The sequence below is a fragment of the Lissotriton helveticus genome, chromosome 4_1 (assembly GCF_964261635.1).
Source record: "Lissotriton helveticus chromosome 4_1, aLisHel1.1, whole genome shotgun sequence".
In the NCBI taxonomy this organism is placed as follows: domain Eukaryota; kingdom Metazoa; phylum Chordata; class Amphibia; order Caudata; family Salamandridae; genus Lissotriton; species Lissotriton helveticus.
In genome coordinates, this window is record NC_136063.1 from 1,755,653,888 (window position 1) to 1,755,679,735 (window position 25,848).

Sequence of the window (25,848 nt, forward strand, 5' to 3'; positions counted from 1 at the left end):
TTCGGTGGCTGGGGGCTGGGGGCAGAGTCTGGGTGCCAAAGCTGTTGTGGATATCGGCGATCTTGCGGGGAAAGAACGTGGCGAGGGAGTTGCAGAGGTCTTGGGATGGCGTGATGTCGTTGCTGCTGGCGCTGGGATTGGAGAGCTCTTTTACGATGCTGCAGAGTTCCTTGCTGTTGTGTGTGTTGTTGTCCAGCCATTCTTTGAACAATGTCTTTTTGATGGTGCGGATCAGCTGGTGGTGTTTGCGGGTGGCGTTCTTGTGAGCTGTCATGTTTTCTGTTGTCGGTTCGCAGCGCCAGGCTTTCTCGAGGGTTCGGCAGGATTTCTTTGATTCTTTGAGGTCGTTGGTGAACCATGTTGTTTTCCTGCTGCCGGGCTTGCATGGGGGGTTCTTCAGTGGTGCATGGGCGTCTGTACAGTTGACGATCCACTGTGTGAGGTTGCGGGCTGTGTCGTTGGTGTCAGTAGTGTTGAATGGTGGGTTCTGGCTCAGTGATGTGGTTAGCTTGTCTGCGGTGACTTTGCTCCAGCATCTACGGGGGATCTGTTGCGGGCGGTGGTGGGATGTGGTCTTCTTAAAGGTGAAGTGGATGCAGCTGTGGTCGGTCCAGTGTAAGAATGATGGCCCCTCTTAACTCCTTCCTAGGCCCACTCATACAGACCATCATAAATCAATCCCTTAGTGAAGGACGGGTGCCGTCTGAGTGGAAACAAGCAGTTGTAAATCCAATTCGGAAAAATACCACACTGCCCTGGTCTGATGTATCTAACCTTAGACCCATTTCCCTCCTACCCTACCTCAGTAAACTTACCGAGAAGCATGTAAATACTCACCTGTCGAATTACATCGAGGCAGCGGAGGGCCTGGACCCTTCTCAATCTGGTTTCAGGCCCAACCACAGCACTGAATCAGCCCTCCTCTCCGTGACCGATAACATCAGGATGTCACTGGACAGGGGGGAATCAGTGATTCTAGTGCTGTTGGACTTGTCCGCTGCCTTCGACACGGTATCACATGCTCTTCTTCTCGAAAGACTGAGCAGCGTAGGGGTAGGAGGAATAGCTCTATCATGGTTGCATAGCTTCCTTTCTGACCGAACTCAAGGTGTCAGACTGGGCTCCCATTCATCACCATCAAGAGAGCTAACTAAGGGTGTGCCACAGGGCTCGTGCCTCAGCCCCACGCTGTTTAACATTTATGTGGCCCCCCTAGCTAATCTGATAAGATCTTTTGGATTTACTCCTGTATCATACGCTGACGACACCCAGCTGCTATTCCCCTTCCAAACCCTCACTCCGGCAATTCAGTCATCATTTGCCGACGGGATGAGGGCTGTAGCACATTGGATGGCTAAAAATTTTTTGCAATGCAATGTGTCCAAAACGGAGGTCATGCTGTTTGGAGGGGCGACTCTTCTCTGGTCCCCAGACTGGTGGCCTTTGGAACTAGGCCCCATTCCCAATCCCAAACAAACAGCAAAAAACCTTGGCGTCAAACTAGATCAGGCGCTCTTGCTTAAAGAGCACACCTCGCAAGTGGCAGGTGCTTGCCTCCATGTGGTGGGGCTTCTGAGACGCGCCTTTCCGTTTCTACCCGCAAACCATAGAAAGACTCTCATCCAAACCCTTATTATAAGCAGGATGGATTACTGCAATGGTCTATACATCTCAGTAAATGAAGCACAGCTTGACAAACTTCAGGTTGTCCAGAATACGGCAGCTAGACTGGCCCTCAATGCCCCTCCCAGAACGCCGTCCGGTCCCCTACTTCGCCAACTTCATTGGCTACCCGTAAAGCAGCGCATCAAATTTAAAATTTGTAACGTTATATACAGATGCCTGTTTAGTACCAGCCCCAGCTATCTAAAAGAAAAATTCTTGCCTTACATCCCTGGTCGCACACTTCGCTCCAGCAATCATCTTCTGCTTCAGGTTCCAAAGATTAGAAGGGCCAGACAGGGAGGCCGAGCACTGTCCTACAAAGGGCCTATTCTCTGGAACTCCTTACCCACTGATCTGAAACAGACCAGGAACTTAGAACTATTTAGGAAGAAACTGAAAACCTACCTCTTTACCATGCCTTAAATTTGCCAGGTTCCCTTCCTCAGCTCTAATCCTTGCAGTAATCTTCTAAATACGAGCACCAGCGCAGAGATATCCCTTCGGGAATTGATTCATGCGCTTAATAAGCAATAAATAAAATAAAAATAAAATAAATAATCTGGTGGAGTGGCTGAAGGCAACGTGGCTGCTGGCGGAGAAGATGGGGTCGAGCATGTGGCCAGCATAGTGGGTGGGGGTGTTCACCAGTTGCTGAATCCGAGGTTGGCGAGGTTGTCGAGCCGGGTGGTGGTGTTGTTGTCATTGTTGTTCTCCAGGTGGAAGTTCAGGTCCCCTAGGAGGATGTAGTCTGATGAGGTGAGGGCATGTGGGCTGATGAAGTCGGCGATGGCTTCACTGAATTGTGTGCGTGGGACCAGGGGTCTGTAGATGAGGGTTCTTCTGAGTCTTGTGGTCGGTGAGGATCTGGAAGTGTAGGTGTTCAGCGGTGGTGAGGGCATCTTCGGAGTTGATCGTGACGCCGATGGTGTTCCTGTAGATGATGGCGATTCCTCACCGGTTTGGTTGACACGGTCCTTTCGGGTGATCTTGTAACCGGATGGCTATGGCGGTGTCGGGGGCTGACGATGCGTTCATCCAGGTTTCTGTGAGGAAGGCGACGTCTGATGCTGTTGTGTTGAGGAGGACAAAGAGTTTGACGGCGTGCTTGTGGACGGAGCGGGTGTTGAGCCGGATGCACTTGAGGTGGTTGTTGTTGTTGCCTAGTCCGGGTGGTGGGGTGCAGGTTCGGACGCAGGTGAATTTGCAGGTTTGGCAGGAGAAGGGTCCGTGGGTGCACTTCGGAGTGGCTTGGTAGCAGGCAGATGGTCGGCCAGTGTTGAGTGCGTGGAGGGTGGTAGGGTTGTACTTCCGTCGGGTTTCTTGGTTTTGGCGGGGGCCAGGGGTTCAGGCGCTAGGCGTGGTCCAGGCGCGGATGGGCGCAGACGAGCTTGCCTATTGAGCACCCGCTGCGCGCGGGCCTCCATATGAGGGGCTGAGGGAGGGAGGAGCAGCTGGGAGGCAGGAGTGGGGCGGTGAATGGGTCACTAGGGGGGAGGGGCCGCAGGGGAGGCAGCAGCGGGAAGCGCGAGTGAGGGGAGCGGGAGGGGGTGGTACAGCAGAAAAACAGGGGGCGGGGGAGAGGGCACAAAGGGAGCGAGGGGTGGAAAAGAAAAACAACAACAGTAACAGAAAGTTACAGAAGTAAATCAAATCAAAAAAATCGAGGAGAGCAGCACAAGATGTACTCAGGCAGCGATCCTGGTTACAGCGGGTGGCGGCAGCGGGACAGCGGCACAGGAGGACCATGTGGCGGCTGAGGGGGGCAACCTACCTGGTGGCAGTGTCAAGGGTCGCTCCCTTCACCACCGCACGGCCTCCATATGAGGGGCTGAGGGAGGGAGGATCAGCTGGGAGGTGGTAGCGGGGCGACAAATGGGGCACCAGGTGGACGGGGCCGCAGGGGAGGCAGTGGCAGGAGGCGCGAGGGAGGGGAGCGGGGGGTGGTACAGAAGAAAAACAGGAGGCGGGGGGAGAGGGTACAAAGGGCATGAGGGGTGGCAAAGAAAAACAACAACAGTAACAGAAAGTGACAAAAGTAAATCAAATCAAAAAATCGAGGAGAGCAGCACAGGACGTACTCAGGCAGCGATCCTGGTCACAGCGGGTGGCGGCAGCGGGACAGCGGCACATGAGGACCATGTGGCGGCTGAGGGGGCGACCTACCTGGTGGCAGGGTCAAGGGTCGCTGCTCTCTCATAGTACTGGCACACTTCAGGCAGCCTAGAACCAACTCAGGGACCCTTGTACCACGGACCCAGGGGGCCTGCGTTGCAAGGAGTATTGTTTTTGAGTGAAAACATCTCTCAAGTTAGAATGCAGCACACATAAAAAGAGAAAATAAAACAGAAAAAAAAAGATTTTTCATATTATTATGCCATCCTCTGGGAGGCGTAGAAAACTTACACAATTCCAGGTTTACAAACCTTTGTAAGTCTGGGATTGCATGAAATCTATGGGTGGATGCATGGGAACACCCCTGTTTCACTCATGGAAGGCCTCTCACAATGAAATGTAATGCAACGCAGTGCAGGCCGCTGCATGGCGTTACATTTTCCTAAAAGCCATGCAAGATGGCACAAATTGACCCTTGTGTGGCTTTGTAAATATCTACTAGCATTTTGCGTCAAGGGTGCGCCACAAAAGTTGTGTAACCATGACGCAAAATATTAGCAAAACTGGCTCCTAATGTACAATGTATTCTTTTTTATTATAATTTTGCTGATTTGTTGAGTTGACTCAACTCTCATTTTCTAAAGAAAAGTTTGCATAAGCTACGATTATCTAACCTTGTTTAAAATATGTTGTTTCTGAAAGAGAGGCAGGTTCTATATGTAACACTTTTTTAAAAAATGAGTGGAAATTCTTTGTTTTCCATGATTTATGTTTAAGAGGCAGTAGAGAAAATTAACTTTAGCTTCGGACCACTGTGATAGCTCTAGAATGTACATGTATAAAAACGTTCATTCCACACCACACATCTCTAATGAGCATACAATTTCTAGTGAAATTATATCTTTGATATTAACTTAAAAAGTTGTACCGATGTAATGTGATAACATTTGATTGGGTCTATAATCAGATATATATTAATATTGTTACAATTTGAAGCAAAGCGTGTTTTCTTTGAAGGTTTTTGATCTAAAAAATGCATCCAGGTTTCTGGGGTAGCATGAAAGAAATAGTCATCGTGTGTGTTTCCAAAATAATATTTATTTTACCATTATGTACTTTGTGGGTATTTTGTGGGCCCTGGGTTGTCACGTTGCCATCACTGGGCAGTACGAATGACCTGTTTTACATTTGAGAAGAAGGCATTTCTGATGAGAGTATGGGATCCGTTAAAGGCGAAGGATGTGAATCCTGTTGAAAGTTTGTGTACCTGATCGAATGTGCTGTAGTGTTCTGTTAGGCAAGGAAAAGGTGACGGTCGTTTTGGTGTGATCTTTTCAAGAAGCCAGAGACAAGACTATTTATATAAGCTTAATTAATGCTGATCAAATGGACAGTGCTCTAATAGCCAAGTCCAGTGGCTCCGATATCCAAATCCAGAGGTTCCCATAGTCAACTTGGCTAACTTCGCTATAATTTGACGATTTTGCTTCAGTACTTGCATTTCGGAAAATCAAGAAACAGACCACCTGGAATTGCTTAGTCTGTATGGAATAGTTGGGATGTAGTTAGTTTCAAACATTCATTGATGTTATTCTCCCAAATTAGCCCCATAGTGTCTATGCACAATGTACAGAGTTTTAAATTTGATTCCATGCTCCATTGGTACATAGTATAACACTTAAAAGGAGAGGAAGTGTGGTCAAATTACTTAAGATTCAAGTAGACTCTAGCCGGATGATTTTGTATTCAGTTTATTTTGTACATGCCTAAAAATATATTGTTACCAGTATCAGATCAAGTTGGAACGGAGCTTCTGTTACTTCCACTCTCTGCCCAGTTGTAATTAGAAAGAGCATGTCAGAAAAAAACATCTTATGCATGGTTTCCACCACTTTATTTTGTTGGATTTAGAACTCTATTAATGCTACTCCTGTTAGCCAACACTAAAGTGCCTGTGTTCCTTCTTTAAACATTGTGAAATTAGCTAATTTGGTATTTACGTTTTTTATAGAGCCATTTTATGTGGAATAGAAAAACACCCTGGGATGGTGACATAAAATACAGCCTCGGGCCTACCTTGTGTAAAGTAAGGTTGTGTGACAGATGAGAAAGTACATCTTGTCACGCACAAGCACAGTCTCTAATAAATAAAAGTGGATCATGTGCAAAATAAAATTACTAGTTGACTTTAAAGTAGATCAAAGAGATGACAGTGATCCTCTTCCACTTTTTCTAGAAGTATTGGGGGCTCTTTTTGAGACCTGGGCCAAGGACAAGGCTAGAAACCTGTTCCAGCCTATAATCGAAAAACAACCGTAGGTCACTTAAGTGGCCACTTATTGTGAACAAGCCGGATACCATGAGAGAGGGATATAACGCATACTCTAATGTTCTATATCCGTTTGTAGACAGTCTACCTCATGATAATCTTTTCACACAAATACAGCCTTACTTGGTTGAGAAAATTAAACAGTTTTTCACCAAAAACCATTAGAACCATCTGGCCATAGGTACATCTAAGCACCGTTTTTGGAATCCCTGATATTTTAACAACTGTGTGGCAAAGAGGCGGTAGCTAGCGGCTTTGGAGACAAACAATATTTTGGGGTCTATTATGATGGTCGGCGGAGGCACCACCGCCTTGCTTGCGTTGGCGAAAAATTCATTTTTCCGCACACCAGTAGCGGTCCCCTCGCCCGCCATATTAGTATGGTCAAACATAGCCCATGTCCCGTCCGCCGCGGTGTAAGGCGCACCGCCATCAAAGTGTGCCCGCAACCGCGGCGGTGGGAGCCAATGGAGAACCACCGCCATGCGGAATGACGTCCCGTCTGCCGTACTAATCAGGGTGCCCCAAATATCCAGTTGCACCGCAGTGGGGAAACCGTCCAACCAGAGACGGCGGAAGCACCACAGCGGACCGCGAAACCAGAGTATTGGTCCCTTCCACCCGGACCCGACCGCAATGGAGCCAGCTCTACACGTCTTCCTGGTGCTGCACCTGATACACTACCAGCAACTCATGCACCGTCGCAGATGATGCCGCAGGTATGCAAACACACAGTCCCGCACACACCCACAACACACAACTCCAGTGCTGATATGGCGTCCCTTGCCACACCAGACACCCTGGTGGGGACAGGAACACATCTACAAGTGTACCCACACATGGCCTACCTGTCACCAAATCACCCCTCCGCATCCGGGTCACCCAGCCACCGCGATCTTAAAATAATGTCCCAGTCATGTCACCGCAGCGGTGAATCCAGGTGAAAACATGCTCACCTAGCAGAAGGCAGGGCCGTCGCCAGGCATGGGCAGTGCACAAAGACCACATGGCCACACCTCCACACACTAGCCCCCCCAAACATGAAGGGGCATGCCATGTGCACCTCCTTTGCTCCTCCATGCATAATTACTAGCCAGATGAGCCCACACCCTCCACCACCCACCAAACAATTAGGGAGACAGCCACAATAGGTGTGGCTGCAGAGGAACACACAGCACAGAATAGAAGCATAGGGCCAGGGCAGCCCACAAACCACAACAACACCACACTCATGGCAAGGAAACTGAGTCCAAGCACAAAATGAACACACACACAGAAAATGAACAAACACCCAAATGGACACACACCCTGACAAGTCACACAGACATACCCCACATTGACACACAGCCACATACACAGACCAAATGCCAGCAGCAATTGAGGACAACAAATAGGAAAGCCAAAGTGAGGTGCAAACAAATGGAAGGCCAAGGAGACAACCACCAAGCATGTGTACACCACATGCAAGACAAGGAACATATAGCAGCACCCTCAGCCCATAAAATCACACATGGCTGGCACAGTGAGTCAAGTCAAACCACAGTTACCTCAGTGCAACAACTCAGGGAGACAGCAAGGCAACCCATGTATCAGCACAGGGATGACAGGAGGTGAATCAAGTCAAACAGTGAACAGCCACACATCTGTTTCCAACCACTTGGCAGGAGTATGTCAGCAGCACAAACAGAGGGCACATTACAACACTCCATGTCTCTTAGACACAAGTATGAACCTTCACACTCGCCCCCTCACTATTGCAGCACACAACACCAGTGTCAAACATACAGAAGGGTGCCAATAATGTCCAGTCAATACACTGAAAAACATTCACACTCCCTGGGGGATCCACAAACATCACACTCTCACACAGGGAAGACTGAACCAATGTGTGCATAAAAATAACATCTCACACACATAACCCAATAAAAGACACACAAAACCACAACAAGACCAGATATGACCTGTGCAGCAAAACTGTGGAAAGGCAATGGGAGCACAGACCCAACAGGAGTACAAAACCTCATCAGTCAGGAACAATTCAAAGACTAAATACCACAACACAGACAATAAATGCATCTACCCAAAACAATCATGGACACGAACTGGGACAAATGGGCCTACAATGGCACACAGATATACATACCACACAACCCAAGTCAACATGGTGTCATAGTTTACCACATGCATGCACATACATATGACTGACAAGAGTCAGCTCAAATATGAGAGGAGGAAAAGCCAAGGAAGCACCAAACACAACCACAGGTACTAGAATGGATCTAAGTACATGTGACAGACACACAAGTAAGGCACAACACTCTGGCAAAACACATCTGAATCAAACACACCAACAAAACACACACACTGGCAAGCAAAAACAACACCAAACACAGAGAACCTGTCAACTGCAAGAGACAACACAGCCCATACACTGCACACAGCCACATCAGACGAACAACAGATGTGTATGCCAAGAAATCACATAGCACACACAGCAGCACATCAGGGGATGCACAACAGGCAAGGACAAGGCAACATACACTCACAGCACTTCATGCAAAACTATCAGTATGTGCACAACAAACATACCAGTTCCAAACAGATATGAGTGACACACCATGAACACCCACAACAACAAGCAAAACAGCACACAGAGAATACCACACCCAGGAAGTCAAGCAGTCCTTCAGCAAACACAAATACAACTAACCCAACACCCACAGATGCACAATTCTGGAACCCCAAAGTGGATAAAACAGAATCAGAGGAAACAAGCCATAGGCAGTGGTGAAGCGGCATATAGTGTCACAGTAAACCATACCCACACAGAAAACCTTTTATTTAGCAAGGACACTGCAAGGCAGACAAATGGAGAAACTTATTTTTATTCACACACCACACAGATATGCACCAACATTTGACAAAAGCAAGGCCAGTGTCCAGGGCGAAGTGCAGTTGAGGTATATGAGAACCCGGACAGGCAAGTGTCAAACAGCAGTGAACAACAAGGCCAGTGGCCAGGGCAAAGTGCAGAGTATTTCCATGAGAAGCTGCACAGGCAAGCGGCAAACTACAGGGAACGACAAGGCCAGTGGCCAGGGCAAAGTGCAGATTATGTCCATGAGGCGCTGCACAGGCAAGTGACAAACAGCAAGGAATGATAAGGCCAGTGTCCAGGGCAAAGTACAGAGTATGTACATGAGGAGCTGCACAGGCAAGTGTCAAACCGCAGTGAACAACAAGGCCAGTGGCCAGAGCAAAGTGCAGACTATGTCCATGAGAAGCCACACAGGCAAGTGGCAAAGAGCAGGGAACAACAATGCCAGTGGCCAGGGCAAGGTACAGTTGAGGTGCATGAGAACCTGCACAGGCAAGTGTCAAAAAGCAGTGAACAACAAGGCCAAAGGCCAGGGCAAAGTGCAAGGTATGTCCATGAGGAACTGCACAGGCAAGTGTCAAACAGGAGTGAATAACAGGGCCAGTGGCCAGGGCAAAGTGCAGTTGAGGTACATTAGAACCTGCACATGAAAGTGTCAAACAGCAGGCAACAACAAGGCCAGTGGCCAGGGCAAAGTGCAGACTATGTCCATCAGAAGCCACACAGGCAAATGGCAAACAGCAGGGAACAACAATGCCAGTGGCCAGGGCAAGGTGCATTGTATGTCCATTTGGAGCTGCACAGGCAAGTGTCAAACAGGAGTGAACAACAGGGCTAATAGTCAGGGCAAAGTGCAGTTGAGGTACATTAGAACCTGCAAATGAAAGTGTCAAACAGCAGTGAGTAACAAGGCCAGTGGCTAGGGCAAAGGCAGTTGAGGTACATGAGAACCTGCACAGGCAAGTGTCAAACAGCAGTGAACAACAAGGCCAGTGGCCGGGGCAAAGTGCAGAGTATGTCCATGAGAAGTTGCAAAGGCAAGAGGCAAACAGTATGGAACAACAAGGCCAGTGGCCAGGGCAAGATGCTTTTGAGGTACATGAGAACCTTCACAGACAAGTGTCAAACAGCAGTGAACAACAAGGCCAGTGGCCATGCAAATTACAGAGTATGTCCATGAGAAGAAGCACAGGCAAGTGGCAAAGAGCAGGGAACAACAATGCCAGTGGCCAGGGCAAGGTACAGTTGAGGTGCATGAGAACCTGCACAGGCAAGTGTCAAAAAGCAGTGAACAACAAGGCCAAAGGCCAGGGAAAAGTGCAGAGTATGTCCATGAGGAGCTGCACAGGCAAGTGTCACACACGAGGGAATTACTAGGCCAGGGCAAAGTGCAGAGTATGTCCATGACACACTGCACAGGTAAGGGGCACATAACAAGGCTAGTAGCCAGTCCAATGCACAGAGTAGTTGCATGAGATCCTGCACAGCGAATGTGTGTGACGGTACCCTGCCATGGTCAGCAACACAGTCAGGGAGGTATCAATGGGCAGCACAAGCACCGCTGTGGGTAAGATAGGTGTGTGAGGGGTACTTCCACTCAGACCTGCCTGTTGGTCGGACTGGGAGGTGGCTGTGTGTTGGGGAAAGTGGGAGAGAGAGTCCCAGCTGAGGCTGAGGAATCAGTGGCTTGGAAAGCTGGAGGGCTGCTTGGGCCAGGTGGTTTTGTGGCACGTTGAGGTGGAGTCGTGCTCCCGTGAGACAAAGTGTTGGAGGGAGATTGTGGAGGTGTGCCTTTCCACTTCTTTGGGAGCCGAAATGGCTTCCCTGTCTTGGGATTAATGGAAAGTGGTGTGGACTCACCACTGCATCAGTTGCAGGTGGTGCCCCTCCCACTGGGGATATGCTAGACCCAGCAGGACCCTTTGCCATGCCTTGCCTGTGCCCCTCCATCCCCTGTTTACCAGGTGTACACCTTACAGTTCCCTCCTTTCCCTGCTTCACAGGACTTTGGATGGGAGTAGACGTTATGGGAGAATCTGCCTTGGAGCTCTTCTTACGTATACTCTTAGCAGGCACCACTTTCTCAGCGGGCACGGAAACAGTCTGCTTGTCTCTGCGAAAGGCTTTTGGGACAGGAGAGTCCTGGGCTGGGGATACCTCTGAGGCATGTGACCCTGAGGCCTGCTTCTTGCCTTTGTGGCCCTTGGGGTCACCTGACGGGCTTTTGTCTTTGCACTCTGGGGTGGGTTTGGTTTTCTGTGGGGATGGTGTCTGTGTCCTGGGCGTCTTGGGCCACTGCTGCTGTGCGCTGCATTTACTGTATTGAGCCCTTGAGGTCTGTGGTGTGTGGTCACTATCATCAGATGTGGCCACCGGAAGGGGGTTGGCAAGGGGACTGGAGCTGGACCATGATATTGTGCCAGTTGAAGGGTTGCTGTCACAGAAGAGGACAAAGACTGGACGGTCCGGAGTAGTTCACCCACGTCTAAATGAATGCCCTCCATGAAAGCAGCCAACTGTGCCAACTTTTTGTCGTGGTCTAGAAAGGCATTGAGGAGAGCTGTCGGGCCCACACACAGCTAGCGCAAAAGTTCTACAGACTCAGCACTGATGGCAGCAGGGGGGCAGAGGAAGGGGCAGTGGTGCCCGGGGTGATGGACACTCTTCTCTTCCTACTGGTGCGATCACGGGCAGCACTAGTGGATGTAGGTGGGAGGGTGGGCATTGTATTCTGTGTGGAGTCCCTGTTCCCTGTGCCCGCCAACATAGCTGCATCACTGCTGGCATATGATGACGTTGTGCTCTGCATCTCTGGCTGTGATTCTTCTAGCAGACTCCGGTCCCCCTCCGAGGCGCTGGTCCCATCTGTGCCACTTTGCTCGTGTGCAGCAGTTGTGCTTGATGCCTCACCACTGGTGCATGTCCCCTGTCCTTCCGTGCCCACGGGAAATGCTGCATGAGAGAGAGAGAGAGATGTAGGGTCAGTTCGTTGGCGTCAACAGAACATTCATATGCAAGCAAAGCATCACTTAAGATTATGAGATTTCCCTGTTACACACCACCCAGTGCAAAATAATTATGCAAACTCAATTTTTTAGTACAACCTTTGCATGTAAAGAAGCTAACTGGGCACACGTCAGCCATGTGATCCCACACAGCTCACTTTCCTTTCTAGGGCTTTTGTTCAACTAGACACACAAATAGCAGTGAGCACACCTAGGGCCCTGGAGGTGGCAAAGATGTACCCCACCACATGTTGCCACTGCCATAAATGGGTTGAGAAGAAGGGGACAACACAGATACAGACAACAACATGACAGTCCACACTTGCCATGAACTTATGCAACACATCATGTTGTACTGTGGGCCACAACGTTTGTTGCACATTAGTGTCAGATGTACAAACATCAACATACTGAAGTCAGGCAATGCACGCATTGATGAAAGCACACTCAGAATCTGCACACTGCTATGCCCTTACATAGGACTTACCACACTGACCCAATGCTAATGAGATCTAAAGCCCACGACTATCAATGCAATGTCAATGCCCATTACTCAAAGGACATTAGGAAGTACAGGTCGTGCAAATGCATGACAGCTGCACCCAACACAGAGGCCACTTACAAGACCATGCATCACACTACCAACATCACATTGGCCAGCACTGGCACAGGATATGAACACATGCAGACACACACAGCCAAAGTCACCCTTCCAAGAGTACTCACCCCTAGCTTGCTGCTTATGCTCTTTCAAATTAGCATGCAGCTCAGGCTGTGTCAAGGCCAGGTTGCGGGCCATTAGTGTTGTCATGCTCTGCCGAACCAACCTGCCAGCCCAAGGGAGCAGTCACAGCGTCATCTCAGCCACGTTCTTGCTCTGCTGGCAGATGTCATCCCACCTCTTGTGACAGTGGGTGCAACGTCGGTTGGAGACACCCAGAGCCCACACCTTGCATGCAATGGCCCTCCACACAGACTTACGCTGGTGTACTTTGAGCTGCAGCCATGGGAGACAAGAGGTGAAAAACATCAGTGACACAGTGTTATGTACCAACATCTCTCTGTACGGTAGCATGATACAGACTCATCCCAAATTCCCAGATATGTATTTCTGAGGCAAGAATGCATCTCACATGGTACATCATCATGGGAGAAGCACACGTAAATGCATGCAGGTGTGAGGGGGGACACAGTACCTGCCCATCTCATACACATGCAGGATGCCAGCACAGAAAGCCATGGGTAGTCTGCCCACATCTACTGTCCATTTTTTGGTAGAGCAAGACATACATCGCATATCAACCTGTGTTTGGGGCTAGACTCACTGTGTCCCAAACTGTGCATCCCTCAATGTCCTTGCCATGTGATTGACTCACTGTGTCATGGATGTCACATTGAGGGACATGATCTCACAAACCCACACCCTTCTCACAGGGCCTGTTGTTTGCAATCTACGGGGCTCAGATGGCTCATTGATGGAGAGTAATGTCAAAAGGCACATGTGACACTCTGTATGTTCAGTGATGTGCCCTTGTAATTTTGGGTGTTGACAGTGCAGGCCAGGTGGGCTCACTCTGAGATGGACAACAGAGACCCACACAGCCATTCACACAAGCAATCACTGTCCTGACTCCTGCATTACCAACTGGCTGCATCACTGTATGGCTGACAAGACAATACATGTCCCTCCAATCTTGATGTGCAGGTCTGGAAACGTGTGAAATAGGGTACACCCCCTAACCCCTAGAGACAGCATGTAAGGCTATGCGTGACACAACCCCACACTCTCAGGAACAAACTACATCTGATCAACTACATTTGTGCCCCTACTGCACTGTCATTCGCAGTGTTAAAACAACATTTGGGGCACTGTATAGCCTTGGATACTGTGTGAACACCTCGTCCACCAGGGCCTCCGGCTCCTCGCTGGTGAAGGGACTGGCATGGATCTTTCCAGTTCTTGACATCGTTGTGGCCAGGCGACAACACCAGCAGTAGTGGGTGGTGAGGGGTCTCAGGCAGCAGTCCCTGGAGGCAGCACCAGGTGGGGGGTCTCAGGCAGCAGTCCCTGGAGGCAGCAGTCGGTGAGGGGTCTCAGGCAACAGTCACTGGAGGCAGAAGCAGGTGAAGGGTCTCAGGCAGCAGACCCTGGAGGCAGCAGCAGGTGAGGGGTCTCAGGCAGCAGGCTCTGTGGGCTGTGAAATTGTGGGGCTCTTTCCCACACATATATAGCCCCCTGGGGTCGTTTCAGTGGTTCTAAGCTGCTGCAATTGGCGGTACATGTCAGCTTATTTAAAAAGCATCCAATGACTGGCTCCACGGTGGCGGAGCAGGCCTATCGCAATTTTCAAAATTGCATTAGTCTAACGCGATTGCGGTTCCCATTGGCTGTGAGGACATGCTCCATGGCAATGACACACCGCAGGGGCCAGGCGGTTGAGGTGCATCTTTCAACTGCATCCAATGACCGTCTCCATGATGGTGGAGCACGCCTACGTGATTTTTAAAATTGCACTAGTCTACCGTGATTGTGGTTCCCATTGGCAGTGAGGCCATGCTCCATAGCGGTGACACACCGCAGGGGCCAGGCGGTTGCTACCGCGGTGGTGCATCTTTCTAATGCATCCAATGACCGACGCCTACCTCAATTTTAAAAATTGCATTAGTCTACCTCGATTGCGGTTCCCATTGACTGTGAGGGCATGGTCCATGGCGGTGACACACCGCTAGTGCCAGGCAGTAGCTTCCGCAATATGTGTGCCATACATTCACATGAGTCACTTCAATTTGGGTGGCGGAGCCTGCCAACCACCATTTGGGCATGTCTCTATGGCTATCACTACCGCACTTGTGTTTTGGGGATTGGCGGTGGCACACAGCTGGTGCCAGGCTGTGGCTACCGCAATTTGTATGCCATACATTCACATGAGCCACCGTGATTTGGGTGGCGAAGCATGCCAACAACCATTTGAGTATGTGTCTATGGCTAATACTACAGCACTTGTGTTTTGGGGATTGGCGGTGACACACCGCTGGTGCCAGGCAGTAGCTACTGCGATTTGTGTGCCGTACATTGACATGAGTCACCGCGATTTGGGTGGCGGAGCATGCCAACCGCCATTTGGGCATGTCTCTATGGCTATCACTAAAGCACTTGTATTTTGGCGGTGACACACCACTGGTGCCAGGAGGTGGCTACCGCGATTTGTGTGCCATACATTCACAAAAGTCCCCTCGATTTGGGTGGCAGAGCATGCCAACCACCACTTGGGCATGCCTCTATGACTATCACTAGCGCACCTGTGTTTTGAGGATTGGCGGTGACACACCGCTGGTGCCAGGTGGTAGTTACCGTGATTTGTGTGCCATACATTCACATGAGTGACAGCGATTTGGGTGGAAGAGCATTCCAACCACCATTTGGGCATGTCTCTATGGCTATCACTACCGTACTTGTGTTTTAGGGATTGGCGGTGACACACTGCTGGTGCCAGGAGGTATCTACTGCAATTTATGTGCCATACATTCACATGAGTCACCGCGATTTGGGTGGTGGAGCATGCCAACCACCATTTGGGCATGTCTCTATGGCTATCACTACCGTACTTGTGTTTTGGGGCTTGGCGGTGACACACTGCTGGTGGCAGGCGGTAGCTACTGCAATTTATGTGCCATATATTCACATGAGTCACCGCGATTTGGGTGGCGGAGCATGCCAGCCGTCATTTGAGCATGTTTCTATGGTTATCACTACCGCACTTGTGTTGTGGGGATTGGCAGTGACACACCGCTGGTGCCAGGCTGTAGCTACCACGATTAGTGTGCCTTACATTCACATGGGTTACCGGGTTTTGGGTGGCGGAGCACTTTGACAACACATATGGACACATCATGCTGTGTCAATGTCCAATGTGCAGTCTCAACATGGCACAGTGACCACATGATTAATGGCACTATGCAATGGCTGCCACATGGTTCTAGGTGGGGGTGGAGTGTTCCACACTGCTCAGGGGTAGGACAGAGGGCCCGGTGGGAGTCATAGTGCAGGTCTCACACCCCCAAACAGCCCTCTCTGGGAAGATGGCTACCTACCTGTTAGGTGAGGGAGAACTATGCAATGGCTGCCACATGGTTCTGGGTGGGAGTGGAGTGCTCCGTACTGCTCAGGTGTGGGACAGGGGGCCTGATGGGAGTCATAGTGCAGGCCTCACACCCCCACACAGCCCTCCCTAGGAAGATGTTACCTACCTGTTAGGTGAGGGTGAACTATGGAAATGGCTGCCGCATGGTTCTGGGTGAGGGTGGATTGCTCCATCCTGCTCAGGGGTGGGACAGGGGCCCTGGTGGGAGTCAGAGTGCAGGCCTCACACCCCCACATAGCCCTCACTGGGAGGATGGCTACCTACCAGTTAGGTGAGGGTGAACTATGCAATGGCTGCCACATGGTTCTAGGTGGGGGTGGAGTGTTCCATCCTGCTCTGGGGTGGGACAGGGTGCCGGGTGGGAGTAATAGTTCAGGCCTCATATCCCCACACAGCCCTTTCTGGGAAGATGGCTACCTACCTGTTAGGTGAGAGTGAACTATGCAATGACTGCCATATGGTTGTGGGTTTGGGTGAAGTGCTCCTTACTGCTCAAAGACGGGACAGGGGGCCTGGTGGGTGACATAGTGCAGGCCTCACTCCCCCACACAGCCATCCCTGGGTGGATGTCTACCTACCTGTAAGTTTGGTTGATGAGATACAAGGGCTGCCAGATGGTTCTGGGTGGGGTGGCGTGCTCCATGCTTCTCAGGGGTAGGACAGGGGAGCCTGGTGTGAGTTGCGGTGCATGTGTACAGGGTGGCCTGTACACATGCCACCCTGTGAATGTTGTGTGGCTTTGGGGTTGATTAGATGGAGCGCATGTTAAATCTGTGAGACCTGTGTTGGGTGTTGTGGTGCTGATGACTGGACTTGTACCTAGGAGGCGTAGCTTTGTAGTTTTGCAAGACAGTACATAGCAGTGTGATGGTATACATGTGTTTTTACTTATCAGCCTGCACTCCCCTGGCTATCCCTGAGAGACTCTCTGGATGCAGTATGGCAGTCACCTTCTCTTTCCATTCAGTGAATGTTTTTTGCGAAAGGGGAGGGCCACCACCAGTCCACGTAGCCTGCTCACGGTTCTTGTTCCTCTTTTCTTTCACAACCCTCTTCAAGTCATGCCACCGCTTCTGGAATTCCTGCTTGGAACGCGTGGTGGTCCCTACTGCATTGACCTTGTCAACTATTCTTTCCCACATTTGTGTCTTGGTGGACCAGGTTACCATACAATTGTGGTTCCACTCTTATTATCTCATCTACCATTACCCTCAACTCAGTCTCAGTGAATCTTGGCATTTTCTGTGGTGCCATGGTGTGTGATGTGCCAAGCGTTTGAGGCGCAGGTGTGGAAGTGGTGGTTGTGGTGGTGATGTGTATGTTGTGTGATGTGCAAAGGAGTTAGAGGTGCAAGTGTGAAAGTGGTGATGATGGTGATATGTGTGTGGTGTAATGTTTGCCTCTCCGTTCTGATATGGTTTTGGGCCCTTCTCTTCTGGAGTGTTGCAAAGGATTGTGCTCAGGGAAGGGGCTGGTTTTATACCCAGCTATGTGGGTGTGTCAAAATGAGGTAGTGCTGTCAGGTGTGTTGTCCTGGGATTTCTACTTTTTGAATTAGCCATGGGGTTTTGTCTTTGGGATGTTTTAGGTGTTTTTGGGGGCAGGACTACTTTGCTGTGTGAACTTGGTGGCCTTGTTGTGTCTCCGCTGTCCTGGTGGTGGGTTGGTGTGTATCCGCCATGAATCTGACTACCGCGGACGGGTTTTCTCCTTCTCCGCACGCGTCGGGCAGTTTTTTGGGCAGTGGATCCTAATCGGAATACCGGTTTTGTCACGGTGCCGGCGGGTGGCGGTTTTCCGCTACCATGGACAGCCATCCTAATAGGGCCCTAGGTCCTAAAAGCGCATTTCACTGTCAGAGCTGTAGCTTGCACCTAGAAAATGTTAAAGTACAAATTAAAAGCATTAACCTGTAAATGTAATATGAAAACAGCTAAAAAGTCATTCAAAGATTTTTTGTCATAGATAATATATGTTATGGGGTGTATTTTTGAAATACAAGTGCAGTGCAGAAAGTCAATCTTGCTGCACTTCATCACTGGAAAAAAGGTAGGAATGCACCGTATTAAGGCATACAGCACATTCTTGACTTTTCCCTTTGCAATGGGGCACAATGGGCTGCCTGGCGCCAACCGAGTCACCCATTCAGCATGGTGCAAGGTTGCCTGTGTTGCATGCAGGATTGTTTTTGTGCAGGATGGGACAACTTCCTGCAAAAAAACAAATCCTGAGAGGCAATTTTCTTTCCTATGCACAATGCAGCACACATAGAAAGAGGAAGACAGATATGTCTCCTTGTTACACCACTCCTGGGATGGCATATCTTTTTAGCCCATTCCGAGGTTTATAAGGTATTGTAAACCTGTTAATTCATCAAAAACCATGAACGTTGCATGGGAACATCCACACAAGGCACATTGAACACTCTTCCAGGGCAGAGTAGCTCAACACAGCGATTTGTGCTGCATTGCCAGATTTTTGGGAGCCACTCAGAGTCACACATAGTGGCTTTGCACGGCTTTAATAATCTGATTTAGGGTTTGTGTCACTCTTCTGCATGTTGCGTAGTGCAAAAGCGACACAAACAGGATCATAAATATGGCCCTTAGTTTATTGGTGAAGTTCGTTTTTTTGAATATCTGCCAAAAGTAACTTTTAGAAAGTTACCTTTTCCCTACTTGAAGATCCTGGAGTCTAATTTGCAATACCTCTCCAGCAGATGCCCAACCAGTGCTTAGCCTTAATGAGGTGTGAAAATCGCTCCCAGATTAGGAATGTTGGCCTTTCTTGGTTTTGGGGTCGGTATACGTCTTCCCTTAGCTGAAAAACAAGTAGAGTGTACCCAGGAACTTCATCAAGGTGTAATGGGGCCTGCTGTTTCTCTAGTAAATGTTAGGTGTGAACAGGAGAAGGCAGCCATTTTCCCTTGAGTCAGGTTGGCACCAAACCCAGTGGGAGGAATGCTACCACTAGAATCAGTTTTGAGTGACCAAAGAGGAGAGTATGGCTCATTTCTCGAGCCAGAGCTCGGAGCAGGCACAAATGGACTTCACAATGGATGAAGGGCCTCTCTTTCTTAAATTTTATAGCAAGCTGCCCTGTGTGATTGTTGCTAGTAGGGCAAACAGTAACTGATGCTAAATAGGGTAGGATAGGGTTGCCCTCGGGAACGACACCTGGTGTCATAGTCACAGTCCTTGTAGGAAAGAATCACTAAAGCCACTAAACAAACCTGACCATAACCCTGTGGTAGCTACAGCACAGAGCAGACAGGCCTAACATAGAGACGATGTGTTAAGTATTTATGCAGTAATAAAACAGTAATAACGTAAAATTCAAAACAATAAAAAATCCAATAATGGAAAAGTGGAAATGGAGATATAAATTGTTAAAGTTTTAAATGGAAGTAGCACCAAGAAGCACAAAGTGCCAATGATCGTCAATGATTGTGGCAGAATAGGACCTACACAGAGTACAGTCTTGCTCTGCTGTAGGAATCCAAACTTTCAAAATTAGACTAACTGCCTTACTTAGAGTTTGACAAGAAGGTTATGATATCACAATTATGATGGAAATCTCATCCTCCGTATTACAAGTTCCTTAGGACATAATGGAACTGTAATATGGCGGATGACATAACCACCACATTTGTGGCACAGTAATCCCATTTGCCAAACTCAAAATCAGGCGTAATGCCCAGTCTAGAAATCATGATCAGTTGAAGGTTTCAAAAGTATCCGGCTGTTACAATGACTTCTCTAGGTGCAAAATGTGAACTTTTTATGCATGGATATTTACCTGTAAAAACTAATTGCTTCAGAAGGTCCTTGCTCAACTCCTACCTGACTTTAATGAGACTTTCCCTGATGTAGCCTACAACCTTGTCCTGCTGATAGATTCTCACTAACTTTTACTGTCTCCTTTGGACTTCTTGCTATTCCAGTAGCCCTATGTTTTCTTGGTTGTGGGAGCATCAGTTAATAGGGGCTACAGAGCAGTTATTGGGAATGACAATAAAGCCCAGCCCTACAGAATTTCAATTTTGTCCCAGCCTAAAATGTTCAACTTTTCTGAGCTGAAGAAACGGGTTTGTCCCACTTGGAGTTTCTCTGAAGCAGCAAAGCCATTTCAGCAGGACATCCTCTTCCACCAACCCTCCAGACACCTGCGTTCCAACCCCCTCTCCCTTGCACAACCCCCACATCCGCTGAGGCAACGGTGGAGGACGCTTCTTCTCCTATATCGCTGTGAAATCCTGGAACGGCCTTCCCCTCCGCTTCTGGACCTCACCCTCTCTTTTTAAATTCAGGAAGGGAATCAAGACATGCATGTTCAACTAAATCCACCCGAAACAGCAAGGGTCTCAGCCACTGGATACCCTTGTGGGTGACTAGCTGTGCTTTATAAATCCTGTATGATTTATTGATTGATTAGCAAGAAGGCATCCTCAAACCTTGTGGAGCCTGTCTGGCTACAGAGTGTTGCCTTGGCCTGCTGTAGGAATCCCAGCTCCAAACTGAGTCCCAATGCAGAAATCTGAAACTGGTGAAGGTATCAAAAGTAGCCAGCTGTCATAATGAGTTTTCTCGGTGCAAAAGTTTAAGTTTGCCTGCTTGAAGCTTTTCCTGACAAAACTAATGGCTTTAGCAGGACCTTGCTCAGCTCCTACCTGACTTCATTGACACGTGCCCTTCTAATAGATTTTGACTGTCATTTTGCAGACTAAGGTCCACATGTATGAAGCTATTTTGCGATTGCAAACACTGCGAATCGCAAAACAAAGGTGTATGCGATCGCAAAACAGAGAATCCCTATGTATGAGAGCCATCTTGAGTGCAAAATTGCTAATCTCAAAAATAGCAATTAACTATTTTGTGAGGCAATGATTCTGCGAATATATTTGCGAACTTTTAATCTGTGACACGCCAATTGTAAAATTTGCAATTAAGGAGTTCTCAAATTGCGAATTCGTTAAATGAAATGCATGAAACAATTTGTGATTTCTCGAAATTCGCAATTTTGGTAATCGCAAATACTGAGCAGGTGGTAACCAGGTGCAACTTATTTAAAGAGGCCCACAATGCCACTGAGTTTTTCCACAATGGCTGGACTGTGTGTGATAGCCAGGAGGCTGCGAATGAGAGCCGGTGCACAGAGAAGGAGACGCCAGGAAAGGATCTTCAGACTGCATATTACCCTGTAGCAGAGGACTGCGGAGGAGATCCATGTGAACTACAGGCTGGACGAGGACAGCATCCAGGACTTAATAGAGGAGCTCAAACCTATACTAGAACACCCCACACGCAGGACACATACCATCCCCACCCATGTACAGGTCTTGTGCTCACTGCACTTACTTACACCAGGGAGTTTCCAGGGGGTGATAGCCACAGCAGGAGGGGGTCTCTCAGAGTGTACTGTTGCGCTTCTTTTACACTTTCCTAGATGCAATGGTACAGAGGCTCCATCACCACGAGAAACATCCTTTACAACGCAACCATTACATCACACTACACTTACAACACAGTCATTACATCGCAACATCCTGTACAACACATGTCACCACAACGCAGGCATTACAACGCATGACACTACATCACATTACACTACATCGCATGTCACTACAATGCAGGCATTACAACGCATACCATTACAACACATAGTACCCCTACACTATCCAAAACTTACCCTACTGTTGCACCCCCTGGAATTAGAATAGTAATTTCTACCCCTACACTATCCAACACTTACCCTACTGTTGCACCCCTTGGAGTTAGAAAAGTAATTTCTACCCCTACACTATCCAACACTTACCCTACTGTTGCACCCCCTGCAGTTAAAATAGTAATTTGTGCCCCTATACTATCCAACACTTACCCTACTGCTGCACCCCTTGGAGTTAGAATAGTAATTTTTACCCCTACACTATGCAACACTTACCCCACGGTTGCACCCCCTGGAGTTAGAATAGTATTTTTTGCCCCTATACTATCCAATACTTAACTTAAATGCAAAGTAATGGTATGCGATGTAATGTTATGCATTGTAAAGATATAATGTGATGTTATGGAATGCGTTGTAAAGGTAGTTTCTAAAACTGCGATGTAGTGTCATGCGATGTAATGGAGTGCGTTGTAAAGGATGTTGCGATGTGAAAACTGCACTGTAAAGGCATGCGTTGTGAATGCATGCATTGGTACGTCATACATTTCATCACCACATCCAATTCCCCAGCACACACAGGCACTAGACCAGACCAAGCAGGAGTTTTACCAGATAGCACATTTCCCCCAAGTAATTGGCTGCATAGATGGGACGCAAGTCGCTATTTACACCCTCACAGAATGAGTATGTGTTCAGGAATCGCAAGTCCTACCATTCCCTGAACATTCAGGTAGTTTGCAATGCCAATCCTATCATTACTGACAATGTTGCGGAAAAACCCAGGCTGCACCCACAACGTATTCATCTTTCAAAACTTCGGTGTTCACTGACGACTCTCAAATGGGGAGTTTGGTGAGGGCTACCTACTAGGTAAATGCATTGGTCCCAATGACACACCAGTAAAGCACAGCAGTGGCAGGACAGTATGTAACTTGATTCTTCTCACCCTGCAGGTGACAGCGCGTATGCTGTCCATGACTTTCATCCTGACACTGTACCTGAATCCAGTCACCTCAAGGGAGCAGAAGTACAACAGTTTCCACTCAGCCACCCGCTGTTCCATTGAGAGGGCATTCGGAAAACTCAAGAGCTGTTTCCGCTGCCTACATAGGAATGGAGGAGCACTACAGTACAGCCCGAAACCTGTTGTAAAATTATGGTTGCGTGTGCCATGCTACACAACATCGCGACCAGGAAGTGCACCCCAGTGGAGTTCACAGATTCAAACTCATCAGATGAGGAGGGGCCAGCTCCAAGATACAAGCCAGCCGGTGTTATTGTTGCGGCTGCCGGGTCCTTGAGGCGATATGAGATCACACAGAACTATTTCTAGGAGAGTAATGATGACACAATGCTACAGATTGGTGCAAAACTGTGGGGCATATTACCAACAACTAGCGATAATTATCGCTATGTTGGCTTAGCGGCAATAATTTTATCGCCGTGTAGCGATGATTTTTATCGCTTAGGAGCCTTGATATTATCAAGGGTTATCTCCTAAGCGATAAAAATCGGCCGGAATGCATGAATATCGCTGAAAAAGTCAGCGATATTCATGCATTACCGAGCAAATGCTCTTAGCCATGTTATCCACCTCCCATTGGATAACATGGCTAAGAACTGCTCAGGACAGGTGTTAGCTTTTGGAGATATTAGCGCGAATATCTCCAAAAGTTGGTAATACGAGATAGCGATGTTAGCGACTGTTTCCAGTCGCTAACATCTTGGCACGCCCACTTTGCATGTCATTAGTGATAAATTACTCTGACATGCAAAGCGGAGCCCAAGATGGTCGCTTTCCCCTACTAGCTGTCGCTAACTGGTCTTAGCGACAGCTGGGTAATAGGCAGATAATTTTATCTCCGCTTTCTTGGCTTTTAAAGCCAAAAAAGCGGAGATAAATCCCTTGATAATATGCCCCTGTGTTTTTTTTCTTTAAGCGCAGGAAAGTTACCATCACATTGCCTGGCGTGCACACTATGTTAGTCTCACACATGTTGAACACACAGTGCAATACTTCTTCACAAAAATTAGTCAGTGTGCAATGGGCTAACTCACCCATTGCCATGTACCACTCAGGGCTCTTCACAGCCTGCGTGCACTGCTCATTGCCCTTCGCTCAGGGTTCCCACTGCCCTCTCCTGAGACATCGGTAGCTCTACCCTGACACGCACTACGAGGCCTGTCCTGTGGGATAACTGGAGTGATGCTGCTCCTGCTCGATTGCCCATCCTCCCCCAGTTAACTGAGGGGTCCTGTGCCACTGGTGGCTGCTGCCTGCAGCTGGTCCACCGCACATGTTACTTGCACTAGTCCCCTGGCTACATCCCTGCAGCAGTGTGCTAACTCATGCTGCATGCTGACGCAGCGACGTGCCAGCACTGATGTGGCAGAGAACAGCCGGTTCACATCCCTAGTATAAATGTCCCGGCGTGTGTGAAGGCGCTGTCTCTCCCTGCGCCTGGCTGCATGGTCTTCCCGCATCTCAGGGCACAGTGCTTCCAGAGCACCCGTCAGGCCCATGAAGCCTGCCCTCACTTAGGGCTGCATTGATTTCATTGTCTTTGCCTGCAGATGCTGTACCTCCAGCATGTTGCTCCCAAGCGCCCCAAAGACTGTGTCCTCGCCTGCATCAGCTGAGCTTGTGGATGGCCGTGCCCTGCTCCTGGATGACATTCCTGGTGTGGGATGTGCAGGGGATGTGTGTGGGTGATGTGGAGATGTATCAGGGGTGTGATGGTATGCTTTTTACCTTGTCTGGGGTTTTGGAGTTCGGAGCTGTCAAGATCAGCCACGCCACTCACACTCTCCGGCAGCAGAGAGCCCTCAACCGGCTCCTCCAAAGACGGGGAATCAGTGGCAGTGGCCGACCCACCACCGGTCTTTCTTGCCTCAGCCAGCCTTACAGCCACCTTTTCTTTAGACCTCTGGCACATGTCGTACCAGTGTTTCCTGATATCTTCTACGCTGCTGTGGGTGACACCAATGGGTTTGACCTTCTCCTGGAATTCTGCCCAGATTTTCCCTTTGCGTGCCTCGGGCACACGCAGGGATTGTTTGCCAAAGAGGAGCTCATGGCTCACCGCCATCTCCTGTATGAGCACCTCCTGAACCCTTTCAGAAAACTTTTGTTTCCTCTTCCTGGCATTCTCCACCTGCTGCTTGTCCAGTGTGTCCATGTCTCCTCTCTCAGTAGCAGTGCACTGGTGCCTCAGCTCTCCTCCCAGCCTTTCACTCTGCTTCTGGGAATCAGGTGCAGCATGGGCAGTCATACTTCCTGGCTGTGATGTCATCAAGCTGCACCTGAATCTCGGATTAGCAGATTTGCGATTCCTTATTTGCGATTTCGCAATTAAGGAATCGCATATTAGGTATTCTCATAAAATTTCTGCAAATTTTTGGGAATCGCTAAATATTAGAAAATGTTTATTTAAATCGGGTATCGTGACTCTCAAATTGCGATTCGGAATGAACCACATTTTGAGAATCGCAAAATCAGAGTTTGATACATATGGCCCTTAGCCAGAAGGTAAAGTCCTTGACCAACCTGCCCCAATTTGTGTATCTGATCTAGGGATCCATTGTGGTCTAACTCAAAGTGTATCTAACTCCTGGTCTACCATGACGATGAACTATCATTGCCACTTAGCACATGTTGGTGCTAGTTTCACTATACACTTTGAAAAGTCATATTTCCAGGTCCCCTTAATAAATGTTTTACATTTTGGTGTACATTTGTACATTCACAATTACACATTATAATGCCTAAATAGTTTCCAAATTTGCATATGTTTAGCCTGTCTGCTCTATGCCAATCCTACCATGGTGGATGAGCTTAGGCAAATTTAATGACTTTATGGTTTAATCGGACCACTTAGCATTATACTTCCTTAAGGCCCACCCCAATTAATAATCCGCTTTTGTAAAGAGACCCTTATAAGCATCATTAATTTAAATGTTATGTTTTCTTTACACTGTAAATATATGAACCAAAAGTACAAATCTGAGCATTTTAACACAGAGCCTAAAGTAAAAAAACAACAATATAAATTG